The 15520-nt window shown below is 37.3% G+C and overlaps 1 long non-coding RNA gene across 1 annotated transcript; it reads left to right on the top strand.

Moving 5' to 3' along the window:
• The first annotated feature begins 8341 nt into the window (after window positions 1–8341).
• LOC137394866 (uncharacterized) lies at window positions 8342–13915 on the top strand. Its single transcript, XR_010978396.1, has 2 exons — window positions 8342–8758; window positions 13594–13915. It is a non-coding gene; the product is annotated as an uncharacterized lncRNA (long non-coding RNA).
• Window positions 13916–15520: the final 1605 nt, after the last annotated feature.

Here is a 15520-nt window from a genome sequence, read left to right as displayed (position 1 = left end):
CTTGGATAATCCCTTAGAATAAAGATGTTACAGGTAATTAATTACATGTAGCAAGAAAACAAAGGCATTATATATAACTACCCAAAATAGAAGTTATACGCAACAAAATTAAATAACATAGTAACAGTAAAAATATGTTTTTATTTATATTAATAAATCCTCTTTTGTTATTGTGAGTATGTGTGCTAGTCTGTGTGCTAGTCTGTGTGCTAGTCTGTGTGCTAGTCTGTGTGCTAGTCTGTGTGCTAGTCTGTGTGCTAGTTTGTGTGCTAGTCTGTGTGCTAGTCTGTGTGCTAGTCTGTGTGCTAGTCTGTGTGCTAGTCTGTGTGCTAGTAGCCTGTGTGCTAGTCTGTGTGCTAGTCTGTGTAAATACTCCGCGTTTTTACTTTTTTTTCACATTTTTCCCGATTTCACCCAAGCTTCACACAAGTAAGTTCCCCACCTCTGCGAGGTGAGTAAAATATTTGATTTCAAGCTTTGTCTAGTCGAGTGCCTTATAAACATCCTCTAGTTGGGTGTCTTCTAGACACCCTTTAGTCGGGTGCCTCCTAAACATCCTCTAGGCAATCTGATTAAAAATATAAGAAATCTCAGGCATCACCGGAGATACTATGAATTGTTACTGCTATAAAGACACGTAACGGATGTGTAGGTAAATGTAAAGGTAGATATACACAGAGTAACCTACTTTAACATGAAATAAGGGAAGTTTAAACTAACTTAACTTGTACATCTGTTATTATTCAGGCTTTTACTTTTGACTTTTAATTTTCATCTTCCTCTTTACATCCACTTATGGAACTGTAATCCTACAAGAATTGTTATGGTAAAGTCTTATGTTGAAAGCTATTTTGTACTTTCTTTAAACTTTACATTATACACCGCAAGCATTCGTATTTTGATATGACTGTGAGTAGTTGTTTGACTGTGGAATTTTACAATTTGGCATTAGGTCTATATAGGTCAAGCTACAAGAGGAAGTGATGGGCAATCTCTCCATCGGTCAATAAGTATTAGTAACTGATTTATTACATGTAACTAGTAGTGTATATGACTAGACAGGAGAATGTTTAACATGCTTAATCGAAAAAGAGAGAAATTCATCACCTCTTCACAAAATAATCAAATCAAACAGTTATTACAGTACTGGTATGTACAATCATTCACACAAGTTGAAACTAGGATAAACTGGAGTGCTTAGCTTTTGTTAGGATAAAAGAGAGGACAAATCTTAATTGTAAGTTTGTAAAGCCAATACATGTTAATGCAATGCTGTTCATGGAATGTGTAGTTGCAGCTTATGGACTACAGTGATGCTTGCACTTGCAAAAAAGATCCTTGCGGACTATTTAGTAAAAGGGTTTGAGTTTCCCAAATGATAACAACGGTTATGAGGAAACAGTTACGAGCTCAAAACTGATTTGAAATAGGGAGAAACAGCATGATATGAGCTTCTATCAGAGCTGAGCAGGCGTTTTGTCAATCTGATGATGACAAGTACATGTAATTATATAGCCATCATTTGTTATTTTATGGTAAAACATGAAGAAGGATGCAGAAAGATCCAAATAAATAAACCAAATACTGATGTGATTTGCCAGCCCCTCGTGAAAATATTTTTCACGCCTGAAAGCTGTGCCAAATATTAGCATACAAAATATTTGGGTTTGATCCCTGTCTGGGGTAATCTTTTCTCTTCACACTTTTAGCAAGGGCTTCGGACAGACGGTCAAATATGGCTTTTATTATATTAAAGACTAGCTGAATGCCCAGCATTGTATGGGCAATAAAATAACTATCAAAAGAGTTTGAGTAACTTACCTAGTAAACTAGTAACTTAAGCTAGTAACTTAAGCTAGTCTAAATCTTTAACATAATAAAAGCTGTGAAGCCAGCTTGACGTTACGTGTAACATCAAGCTGGCCAATAGTAATTGCAAGCACTGCATAAGTATGTGCATAAGTATTGTTTAATATTATGGCAAGGACAGCGTAGTGGGTTAGCTCGACTGTCTGCAGAACTGGAGGCTCCGAGTTCAAATCCAGTACGAAGTGGATTATTCATTCCTAAAACTTTACCACTGTAGATTACCACTGAGATTTCTAAATGAAGATGGTTTACTAAAATTCAATAAATTACACAAACGGTTTAAATGCTGAGTACTATCCCTATAGCAGGGAATTTGACAAATTAATATTCGTGTCACAAATATACCAGAAAAAACCATTTCTCATCATCCTTCATAGCCTGGGAGGTTATTGAATGATATCGATTGAGCCGCTGCCTATTCTGTCGCTATAGCCACATCCACCATCTATGCAAGTAGGCTTTGCTTGTGAGCAGATGTTTTCAATTCTGAGACACTCCATTGGGATATCCTTGACCGATGTAGATTGTTTGGGAGTCTAGATGAGTGCTAAAACTAAGCAGTAGCAGAAAAACCCAACATACATGTAAGGGGAAACAACTTCCTGATACAAAGACAACAATGAAATTTGTACTTGGTTTGTATGGCATTTAGTGTGAACCATTCTTATCCTCAACACACTAGTTATAAAACCACCAAACTAAACGAGTATTTGGGTCGCGATCACAGCAACCATGGTTAAGTCGCAAATCACGAAGTTGAGTTATCTAACTTTGACGCTGCACTAACTGAATTTATAATAATTATTGGTAACAACTTTTGTAACACGTGTCACACGTGCATCTGGACCAATCAAAGAGTGATCTTTTTGAATCTGAAGTCAGTTTAGCCAATATAAGTCTTTAACCTTCAGAAAAGTCCCCTTGAATCCGTTACTATGCTAAACAAGAAGTACTGAAAAATGGCGTCTGATAAAAGTAATTGTTTTTTTTGGTGATTTTAAAGATAACTCTGACTTTTTGGACACTTATAATGAGTACTTTGGTATTCCAACTAATGTCAAAAGCAGTGAAAGTAAAAGGAACGATGATGATATTTTCCTAATGATTCTTATAAGATTATTCCAATATTTAATTACAGGAATAATTATTCGATTTTATAAGATTATTATAAGATTTAATTATAAGAATAATTATTCGAATTTACAAGATCGGAGTATATAGTGACCGATGGTGTGCAATATGTTACTGTTATTATTTTTCTAAAGATTCTGTTGATGATACTACGTCTGTGCCCAATATCGCGGTACTGCCAAGCCGTTTTTAATATCTGCAAAATTAAGTAATAAATTTCTTATACTGTAGATATACAGCTATTTCTATAATAATCAGCTAAAATCTGTTTCGGTTTTTAAATTCAGCATAATCTTTTGGATAAAAATACAAAAATCTAGATCAATATCACAACTTCTTGATATTGGTTGATATGACGATTTGAAATGTAAACAAAATTGTGCATTGGTTTGCGTTTCTCAAACTTTGACACCAGTTTTCTCAGAACTATGTTTTCACACTAATGGTAAACATGCAATTCAGTTTGTTGACCATAAAATCTGCTGTAATTAAGCTAGAATCAAGATTTTTTTGCAAAATAATTGTGAGAACTTTTTCCTTCTGCTAATGTAGATAACTCTAAATCTAACACATCCGACTTAACCAAGGTTTCTGTGATCGCGACCCATTTAGTTTGCCTGCACCACTCTCCTCACTAGTTGAGTTTAATGAGCATAGATAACAACCTCATAAATAATACTATCTTTTGGGTTTTCCACAAGCAAAGTCAAATGTAAACTCATCCTTATTCGGCCTGCAGTTCGTTGTCGGACAAACCATCTGTAGATTGGTGATCTGCTCATCCACAGATGAGTAGACATCTGCTGAACACAGCATTGTAGATCGAGATCTCACCATTACTCCTAGCTAACAACCATCTATTGCAAACGAAAACTGACACGAATTAAAAATTTACCCCTGGAAGGATCGCTTCACGCTCAATGCTGATAATGCCATTGCCGTAGTCATAGCTAAATGTCGTAGCAAATGATACCCAAGTGTGTTTGAGCAATCCTTTGAAGATCAAGTATCACATCTGCTTAGCTCACTGCAAGTGGAGGCTGTGCGTGTTTGTTTTGTAAGAGCTCAAACGATGGCTCTGTGATCTTGGCTGGACATGTCTGAGTCCAGTGGCATGGGAACTTTAACGACTGGAGACATGCTTAGTCTTGGCGTTATTGGGAATTGAACCCCAATCCGTTGTTTGCATGTCAGGTGTTTTAGACCACTAGGCCACGGTTGCACAAGTGTCACTGGAGTGTTAAGGCTGGTACACACTGTATCGCGGTATGTCGCCGTTAACCCAACACTAAATTTGTGGTTGTTTGTGATAACATAATTCACGCTATCACAAACCCATCCGCGTTTTCATCGGCAAATAGTCCACGGCATAGCTTTCTTATCACAGAAAGTGGTCGCTGAAATGATGAGATACTAATCCTGCAGTAAATGTCATGAAGGGAAATATAGCTCAAGCGATCTGCGATGGCCAATCACCAGCTCCGAAGATGATGCATCGCAGATACACAGGAAATATCGGGAAAGTTTGACAGCTGTAATGTTTTCTGACATATCTGCGTTGCCTCGGTGATGCCATCAGTCAATAGTAAACTTAGTCTATGAATAATTGCCGAGAGGACAACTCCAACATACTACGATACAGCGTGTAGCAGCTTTATAGGATTGAAGCTCTCTAATCAGAGTGATAATTATTTGATGCCCATCGCTAGGGGAGAATATGAAGTCACATGTATGTAACTTACGGCGCTCTGTACTGTAAATGTCACGCGAATGAACATTATTGATCACTACTGATTCAGGGAAACGCTTGCCTACGGTGCTAAGAGCCTGTTGAGTTGAATATCATGTTTTAGTACTATAGTAACGAGTATGGCAGTAGCAGAGCTTGTATAGAATATATAACAGTGAGAGTAAAATAGCTACATTGAAGGTTGAGTACTCTAAAATCAAAAACTACCGTAAAATCTCGATTTGGATGCCATGGCATTCTATTTTTAAACTCTTTCCCTATAGTGACGTTTAATTAATGGTGACGTTTAGATAAAGGGTAGAGTTGCATCTTTCAACATGCTCATCAAAATCTTTGGAAAATAAATGTAACAGTTTTACGGGTGAAGCGGTGCTAATATCGCCTATATTTTGCACTCTCCTTTGGGTGAATCGACATTAATGCTGTCGGCCTCACCATTTGTGCTAAACCTTTTTTCATATCCGTCAAAGTATCAGGCTGAATTAAACAAAGGGCTACTTTGATTATAAAATATTAGCATTCTATTTTTCAACCCTTTTTCTTATGATGGCAGCCAAATACGGAAGTCGAGTTTCTGGGAGACAATTTTATGGTAAAAATTTTGCGGTTGACTTGTACCTGAATAATTTTACTATAATAAGAGCGGTGTTCATCTGGCTGTCGATGCGTAGCCACGCTAAAAGCATGAAAAAAAATTGCACCAAACAGAAAGTTTACTCCTACCCTCCATTCTACAGTCCGATGTACTAACCACTACACTACACAACCACCTTACCTCTTCATGGGATAATTATTAGAGTTGCTCCGATTTTGGTATGATTATTATTCTTACCGATTATTATTACCGATTCTTATTGAACAATAATCCGATTCAGATACCGATTCAGATCTTTTGCGTTGCACAGATCATTGTTCATTTTATTATGATAATATAAATATAATGCAAAGAAAATATAAATATTAATGTAATTACTTAATGGTACTTATGGAAAAAAAATATATATATATTCACATACTGACATACTGTGCATGTAGTAACAAAACAGTCCATGTTTCTTGTAGTTTGCAACTAATAAAGGTAATTACTGTTAGTGGTACAGCTCTCTCTCTGTGATAACAAAGTCTCTCTTCTATTGCTCAACAAACTGCTGGGTCTGTACAAGTAGGAGTATAGGAGGAGGAGTAGTACAGTAGGAGTATATGTTAAACTAACAATCAAACCGCTATTCCATTACTTATGCTATAATGTTATGTTAAGTAATTTCCTCCACCATAAACAAAAGAGAACAACTCCTAAATGTAACCATTTTATGTTTACATTTTCATCCCACTATCCTCAGTATGTCTCTTTCATCCTGTATAAATTATGAAGGCAATACACGTTAATCAAAGCTCACGCTATTAAATCAATGGCACGAGCTCGAGCTCAACAGGTTATGGGCCCAGTCAGGCAAATAACAGACTGTATTTCGACGGCAATCTGGAACACTATCCTATATAAGAAACAAGATTCTTAAACTATCTGTACACACAAGATGAAGATCTCCACACTGCCATCCAGCCAAAGCTTGACAGCAAGGATGACAAAGATAACTTTGCTACTAAAAATAGAAGCGCTTATGCTGAACTAGTTCAGTTGCTAGATGAGCGATCCCTTCAACTGATTATGACCGACGCATCTAATGAGTCCAGGAGAGCGCTTGGTGTACTAAGAAAACACTACGTCAGCACCAAAAAGTCCTGAATACTGGCACTCTTCAAAGAGCTTACCACCCTGCAGCTTCAGGAAACCGAAGACATTACAAGCTACATGATCAGGACAGAGCGCGCCACCACCGGACTACGAACATCAGGCGAACAAATATCGGACAACCTAGTAATCACGATGATCCTTGAAGGCCTCCCTAAAGCATACAAACAGTTTGTGATAGTACACACTCAACTGGATAAGATAAAAACTTTATCAGAATTTAAATCAACGCTTGATACATACGCAAACACTGAGGCTATGAGAGCAACACCCAACACCGCTATTGCTGCTAGATATAATAACAATAAAGGACATGCCACACATTATAATCAACCTAGGCCTACAAATAACAAGACCAGGTGTTATGCATGCAGCAAAGGACACAAGATATATGACTGCCCTACTGATATATCAACTCTACAATGTGAATTTTTTAAACTTACCGGCCACATAGAGTCCGTATGTCGCAAGAAATGAAATAATCATAACGCCAACAGAACAACTGCGCATGTGCTTGTGCCTACACCTACACAGCCACCCGAACAATTGACACAATCCTTTCATTTCGTGATCACAACTCATCATACAAACGACCAAACTACTCGCACCAACACATCTGCATTGCTCGTAGATACGGGCGCAACAACCCACATTATTAATTCGGCAGATCACTTTGCACCATACGATCAAAACTTTAATCCAAGACAGTACTATATCGAAGTTGCTGATGGCTGACAAAGAAATGACCTAGTTATAGCCCGTGGAAACGCGAAGTTTTCTATTATCGACTCGAAAAGCCAGCGCCAGGTCGTTATCTTACACAATGCTTTAATGGCACCCAGTTTCCCCGTCAGCCTCTTTTCTGTACACGCCGCGGCTGAGGCAGGTGCCACAGCAACTTTCACTAAATCAACAAATATCCTAGAATACGATGACACAGCTTTCAACATGACTAAACGAGGACAGCTCTACTTTTTAGAAATTTATATATCAACACCCGCCTATGCTGCTAAAACACTAGAAGAATGGCACCGTACCTTGGGACACATGGGCAATGACGACATCGTCCAACTTCCTTCCTGTACTAGAAGTATGACTATCAGTAAATCTACCAATCCTTCTATACCTTTGTACAATATGTCATGAAAACAAAATTACTCGCCGACCTAAGTCGGGCGACGACGACATAATTTATGCTACCAAACATCTCGAACGGGTTCATACTGATATAGCTGGACCAGTATATCCAACATCTCATAAAAGATTTAAACACCTGATTAACTTTATTGACGAATATTCAAGTATGTTGTTTGCTTACCTTTTACGCTCAAAAGACGAGGCTCACTCAGCTCTGACCCAGTTTATGGCGGATGTTTCACCGATTGGCAAAGTGAAAGAAATACACTCTGACAACGGAGGCAAATCCACAAGTACATAATTCCAGAACATACTGTGCAGTAACCACATCAAGTACAGTTTGTCGGCTCCATACTCACTTCATCGGAACGGTAAATCTGAACATGCACGGCGTAGTTTACTGGAACTGTTGCGTTGCCTAATGCCTGACTCACAGCTTCTAAAACCACTTTGGAGTTACGCTGTCCAACACGCCATGAACTTATGTAACCGTAGTTACCAACGACATACTAAACAAACCGCGTATGACCTTTTCACCAATCACAAACCTGACATGAGCAAAATACATACCTTTGGCTCACCATGTAGGCCTACATATTACACCAAACACCACAAACTCAAATTAGATGCCAGAGGGTTTCCTGGTTTTTACCTAGATATAAACGTTCGTAACCATAGTGATTTTGTTACTGAATCTAGCCACAACATAGTGATCACTACTCAAAGCGTCAGTGTACACCCAATGGACAATTGATCAAACCAACAAACTCCAGATCAAATACTAAAAGAAACGTACTTGTATACTCTTCCTAAAGCCACAATCAGTGACAATGTGCAAACTACAAATCAATCTGAGCAAACCGCATAACGACCGCTCCAGACAGACCACAGAGACAATGTAAACTCCCAATACGTCTCCAGAAAGAATACCTTCTCTCTACCAGCCTAGACCACGCTTACAAGGCTTTCCCACTTATACCGAACACTTACAAAGAGGTCATAGATAGCGAACACGCCGAGCAATGGAAAGCAGCCATGGACAAAGAGGTCAATACACTTATAGCAAACAACACATGGGAGGTGACACAACTCTCGGCTGATTGTGCAGAAACCAAAGAACGGTGAGTGTATACACTAAAGCATAGCAAAACACCAGGTGAAGTGCAGTATAAAGCCCGGTATGTAGCTAAAGGTTTTTTTACAAATATATGGCACTGATTATTACTAGACATTCTCACCGACTGCTAGATTCACATCAATTCGTAGTCTAATTCAGAAAAAAGCCAACAACAACTTCATTCTCTACTAACTAGACGTCAAAGGGGCTTATCTCAATGCTCCTATTTGCAAAGAAATATATTTAGCTCCACCGCTCGGTTATGAACCTAAAACTAATGCTCTCGAGAAACTCACACGTAGACTCAGCAAATCAAGCCCGGACTAAAACAAAGCCGACGTATATGGTAGGAAACATTAACTAACTTTCTAAAATCAAGCGAATTCAAATCAAATTCTCATGACCCCTGTGTGTTTACCAACAACGAAGAGAGTTGTAAGGAATACATTTTACTTGTATTCTGGGTTGACGACATCATCTTGGTAGGAAAATTTACAAAATACATTGAAAAAACCAAACAGCTCCTCTAAAGTAAATTTGAAACCGATGATTGTGGAGAGCTTAACTGGTTCCTGGGTATCGATTTCAAATGAAACACTGGGAGAAGCTACACTATCGACCAATTCAAATATGCCAAACAAGTACTAGCACGCTATGGCATGGCTGACTGCAAATCAGTATCCACCCCAAGCGCCAGTGGAACACAACTCAATAAGGCTACTAATGACGACTGCAAACAAGTTCGCAAATCTGAGTTTCCAGATCGCGAGGTAATAGGCAGTTTAATATAGCTAATGACAGCGACAAGACCAGATATCAGTTAGACTGTATCCAAGCTTTTGCAACACCTTGATAAACCGACCGGACCAGCCCATGTCACGGCGGTAAAACATTTATTACGTTATCTCAGCGGCACCGTAGCGCATGGCCTAACTTATCGCCCAACTAGTGGTATACTCAAAGGTTTTTCTGACTCTGACTGGGCGAATGATGTATAGGACCGCCGCTCCACAACAGGATTCATTATGACATGCGATTCAGCGCCTATCAGCTGCGAAGCAGAATACGTAGCATTGAGTCAGGCCACCAAAGAAATGATTTGTCTCCGATCCTTCTGCTCCTCACTCGACGTAAAAAAACCTAAACAAAACACTATGTATTCAGATAACCAAAGAGCATTGGCCCTCACAAAAGGGAAATGACATCATTCGCGGTCAAAGCGTATCAACATTCGTCATCACTTTATCCGAGAACAAACCAGTATCACTTACAAACACATCGCCGTCGAGTCCAACATCGCCGATATACTTACAACACCTCTCGAGAAAATCAAACACTGTCCTGCCATTAGAATGCTAGAAATGTGCGTTATTGATTGAAGGGGTGTGTCAAACTAACAGTCAAACTGCTATTTCATTACTTATGCTATAATGTTATATTAAGCAGTTGCCTCCACCATGCTCAAGAGAGAACAACTCTTAAATGTGAACAAGTTATATTTACTATTTTTATCCCACAATCCTCTGTACGTCTCTCATCCTGCATCAATTACGATGGCAATACACGTTAATCAAAGCTCACACTATTAAATCCATGGCACGAGCTCCAACTCAACAGTATATACGATATATAGCAGTAGGAGTATATACATATTAATATTAATCCCTATTAATACCTATTAATATACAACTATTTTCGAATAAGAGCTGACGCTGTATCGCGATTGAAGCATGCAAGGAGTGCAATCACAGGAGTCCAAATTAAACTCAGACAAATGTTGCAAGTGCTTCCTCTCCTTTTGTCATGCGATCATGTTCGTTGCCCTCTGAACCACACTTATATAAACTATTGTGAACATATAAAATGAATATTGCCCTCGCTAATAGTTTGTTGTCCAATCAAACGCGAGCTTCAGGTATACCAAGTCAAACCAAATTTTTGCCTGACTAAAACTATTTGGTTTCCATCTTTTGGGCCTTGGTTACTCTGATAGGCTACTTTTGCTGATAGCAGAAGCTACTATTCGGTTGAGGGAAAGAGATATTTAATTTATATACATACAGCTAGAAAATGTCATGATTATGCAAATAAAACGATAGAAACTTAAAATATTTTTTCGCAATCGATTAACTGTTACTAGATAGCTCGTGTCATAAGGAAATAAACTTTGTGAGGTGGCTCTACATGTGTCAACTTTAGATATATCTAGGTGTTGCAACAGCCTTTGTATGCCAATGAAGCATTAGTTATGGCCTAGCTAGAGAATGCTATGCACGGTTAAGCGTAAAGGAATCAATGCTGAAACAGAAACCTCAAATATTGCTTCAATCGCTGAGCAAGTAAACACCGGTCAGATTATTTAGGTGTTATAGCATAGTACCGAGTGGTACACTGTAATTTATGTCTGCCAGCTTTTCTGGTTTAAGTAGAAAAGTTTGTTTTTAAAAAACCTTCCATTATGTGTGAATGTTTTGAGCAAATGTCCTCAAAGTTTTTAACACAAAAATCCTTTCAGTCATCTAAACAACTGCAGTTGTCTTTTCCTGATATTTAAACAGAATCGCAATATTAAACATATTGTCCATTATAAAACATATAAAAGAGACTTCTGTATCCATGAGGGTCTATGAAATGTTAGTATTTCCCTTTTTGTTTATGTATCTTAAATATTTTTAGCCTTTTGCTTTAAAGATGTCTGTCATAGCCTGAGATACTAAGATCCAGCTTACAATTTCCTTTGCTGATTAATTTTAACTCAGGTTTAATGATGTAAGTCAACTAGTCCAACTGTGTTATTTTTACTTACTGTTTCTAACTTTTTATGATATGACTGTGTTGTATTGTATGAGTATTGACTCTTCAGGTTTGTAATGAAACAATCTTCGATGAAGATATGATATAGCTACGTATCTGATACAGCAAGTGTGCGATATAGCAAGTGTCCGATATAGCCTGCATTTGATATAACCATGTGTCAGATATAGTCATGTGTCAGATATAGTCATGTGTCAGATATAGCCATGTGTCAGATATAGTCATGTGTCAGGTATAGCCATGTGTACGATATAGCCATGTGTCTGATATAGCCATGTGTACGATATCACCATGTTTACAATATAACCCTGCTTCCAATATATCCACGTGTTTGATATAACCATGTCGCCAATATAGCCATGTGTCTGATAGACAGTAGACGCTCCTATAATGAATACCTCCTATAACGTGAATTCCAGATAACGTAAAGAATTTATGTGAAGTTTTTACTTCGAACCACGTAAAAAATTTCCATGTAACGTAGTATTAAGTCATGCAATTTCTTAAATTCGATTTGAATGGTAACCTATCTCACCGCACCAGCAGGAGAAAAAACGACGTGCAAATAGCGTTATATCAATTATATAGCAAAAACTTTTGCAACATTTTAGTTCGTTGCGATAGTTCGTCAGATGTGTTGACAAAGCAGAGAATAGGTAGCTGCGCAATTGTTCATAAATACTTGAAGGCGAAAAGGTGTTACAGCGTCGGCTTACCAATCTGCATGCCATGAGTTGGAGTATCGTCGAAAGTTATCTTTTATCATAACCTTGACACCCCTAGATGCAATGTCGAACAGGTAGTACCCCTCTTTTCGTAATAAAAATATCTTTTTGGTTTTTCTTTATTGTAGACTTATAAAATATTTATATTTGTATTGTTAGGGCATTCTGAATGATATACAAAACATTGTGAGCAATCTTTTTATTGTTCTGTTGGATTAATTTAAGTTGAAACAAGCTCCGTAATCATATGGCAGTGCACTGAACAGTTAGTCATTTTACATTTGACACAACTGCACTTCCTCAGGGCTGAAGTGCAGTGGCTTCAATTTATAGCATTAGTTCCTAAAGCAAGTCTATTGGCACTTGAATACCTCGAGCTAAAAGCTTTTAATATCATATCAGCAACAAGTAAAATATATATTTTTCGTTTCTATGACAACAATAGTCTTTCAACACATTTACTTGCCTGTTTCTATGGCAACAATAGTCTTTGAACTCTCACCTGTTATCTGAAGCGTTAATCAAAACAACAAATTGTCTCCTCATATTATCTCTAGTGGATAGGAAAATGGTATTCCTCTTCTCAGCCCATATGTACATAAAACTGTAATATTTAGCGAGTGTTCAGATATTTTTGTATGTTATTGATATGCTGTAAGCGATTAGGGTATGTATGTAGAACTTATTACCTATTAGTAATTGGTATTGGCATTAGTAAACATTAGCAAAATAATGTTTTTGATTACCTGTCATAAGAAACAAAATAGAGTACACTGGAAGAGTTAGAATTCCGATCATACACAGTTCGTGATTTTAAGAGAATTGCGGTAGTTTGTATATGAATGGAGGTACACAAGAGTACATGGTGGTTGAATTGAGTAGAGACCGTTGACAGTCTATAACTCGTTGCTTGAGATCTTTACTAAAAGTTTAATGTTCTTTGGATACGAGAAGCAAACGCTTGCTTTATAAAAACGCGATCGGTGTATGCTAAAAATTATTTATCGTCTTAGTTAACCAAGTCATTAATAGAGTATTCCTGTGGAAAATAGAAAATAACTCTATGTTTATGAATATATGTAGAACTAAACAAATGCTTATCTCTTACACCTTTTGAAGATTGTTGTACTTTTTAGATATTTTGTCATGTGCAGCCCTTTAGAGTACGAGCAGAGCATCTGTCTACTCTCGAATAGGTTATAACAGATTGAACAGGGATGGACTCACCAAACTGTTCTCTCTACTATTTGTTAAAAGACCTGTTGACGAGTGTCACAGTGTTAAATTTGTTGTGTTGCAGCTTGTGTTGGCAGTCTAGGAGCCTCTGTAGATCCTCCTCCGTATAATCTGGCCAATGAGAAGGATGATGTCTCGATGATCATCTGAGCTAGGCTCTGAGGCTACTAGATCTGTTCTATGTTATTTGCTACAACCTGTGTCTGATCTGAACACCGTACTGTTACTTTCATACTATCATGCCTCATCCTTTTTCTATAACGATTGACGATTATATACTTTTACATTGCTGTGGTCGACAATTCTCTAAATTTATGACAGATGATTTTTCTAAAAGAATGTTTAGATATTTTAGTCAGAATTACAAATACAGATCAGATTATCTATAGCATCTTTTGTTGAATCTCCAGACTCATGAACGCGTTTATTGCTCACTTTCACACAGTGTCTATGCGTAGGTAAAAACTATGTATAGGTAATATCTATATGCAGGTAATTTCTAAAGATAGACAATTTTGATGGATAGATAAATTTGTTTCCCATCAGAACTCCTGAGAATTTGTGGGTTAGAATACAGTAAATCATCTGTCCTAGCGTATGCTATCTTATTTGCCTTTCTGTGCACAAAAACTCCAAAATCTGCTTCGCAAGTATTCCCACAACAGTTTGCACATTTTAATCCTAATAACCCCTTAGAATAAAGATATTACAGGTAATTAATTAAATGTAGCAAGAAAACAAAGTCATTATATATAACTACCCAAAATAGAAGTTATACGCAATAAAATTAAATAATATATTAACAGTAAAATCATGTTTTTATTTATATTAATAAATCCTCCTTTGTTATTGTGAGTATGTGTGTGCTAGTCTGCGTGCTAGTCTGTGTGCTAGTCTGTGTGCTAGTCTGTGTGCTAGTCTTTGTGCTAGTCTGTGTGCTAGTCTGTGTGCTAGTCTGTGTAACTCTGTAATGTGGTTACAAAAATGTGTAAATGCTCTGCGTTTTCACATTTTTTGCCCGATTTCACCCAAACTTCACACAAATAAGTTCCGTGCTTTTGCCAGGTCAGTTAAATATTTAGTTTCAAATTCTGTCAAGTCAGGTGCCTCCTAGACATCCTCTAGTCGGGTGCCTCCTAAACATCCTCTAGGCAATCTGATTGAAAATATAAGAAATCTCGGGCATCACCGGAGATACTGTGAATTGTTACTGCTATAAAGACACGTAACGGATGTGTAGGTAAATGTAAAGGTAGATATACACAGAGTAACCTACTTTAACATGAACTAAGGGAAGTTTAAACTAACTTAACTTGTACATCTGTTATTATTCAGGCTTTTACTTTTGACTTTTAATTTTCATCTTCCTCTTTACATTCACTTATGGAACCGTAATCCTACAAGAATTGTTATGGTAAAGTTTTATGTTGGAAATTATTTTGTACTTTCCTTAAATATTATTACATTGTACACCGTAAGCATTCGTATTTTGAAATGATTGTGAGTAGTCGTGTGATTGTGGAATTTCACAATTTGGCAATAGTTCTACATAGGTCAAGCTACAGGAGGAAGTGTTGAGCAATCTTTCCATCAGTCAATACTGTTAGTAACTAATTTATTACATGTAACTAGTACAGTATATGACTAGACAGGAAAATGTTTTGCTTAATCGAAAAAGAGAGAAAATCATCACCTCTTTACAAAATAATCAAATCAAACAGTTATTACAGTACTGGTATGTACAATCATTCACACAAGTTGAAACTATGATAAACTAGAGTAGCTTTGTCAGAATAAAAGAGAGGACAAATCTTAATTGTAAGTTTGTTAAGTCAATAGTAATGCACGCTGTTCATGGAATGTGTAAATGCAGCTTATGGACTACACTGATGGTTGCGCTTGCAAAAAAGATCCTTGCTGATTATTTGGTGAACGGGTTTGAATTTCTCGAATGATAACAACGGTTATGAGTTTTGCAGGCCATACATGAA

The sequence above is a fragment of the Watersipora subatra genome, chromosome 4 (genome assembly GCF_963576615.1).
Source record: "Watersipora subatra chromosome 4, tzWatSuba1.1, whole genome shotgun sequence".
NCBI lineage: Eukaryota > Metazoa > Bryozoa > Gymnolaemata > Cheilostomatida > Watersiporidae > Watersipora > Watersipora subatra.
Note: the sequence above shows the minus strand (reverse complement) of the source record. Positions and strands in the feature narration are given on the sequence as shown.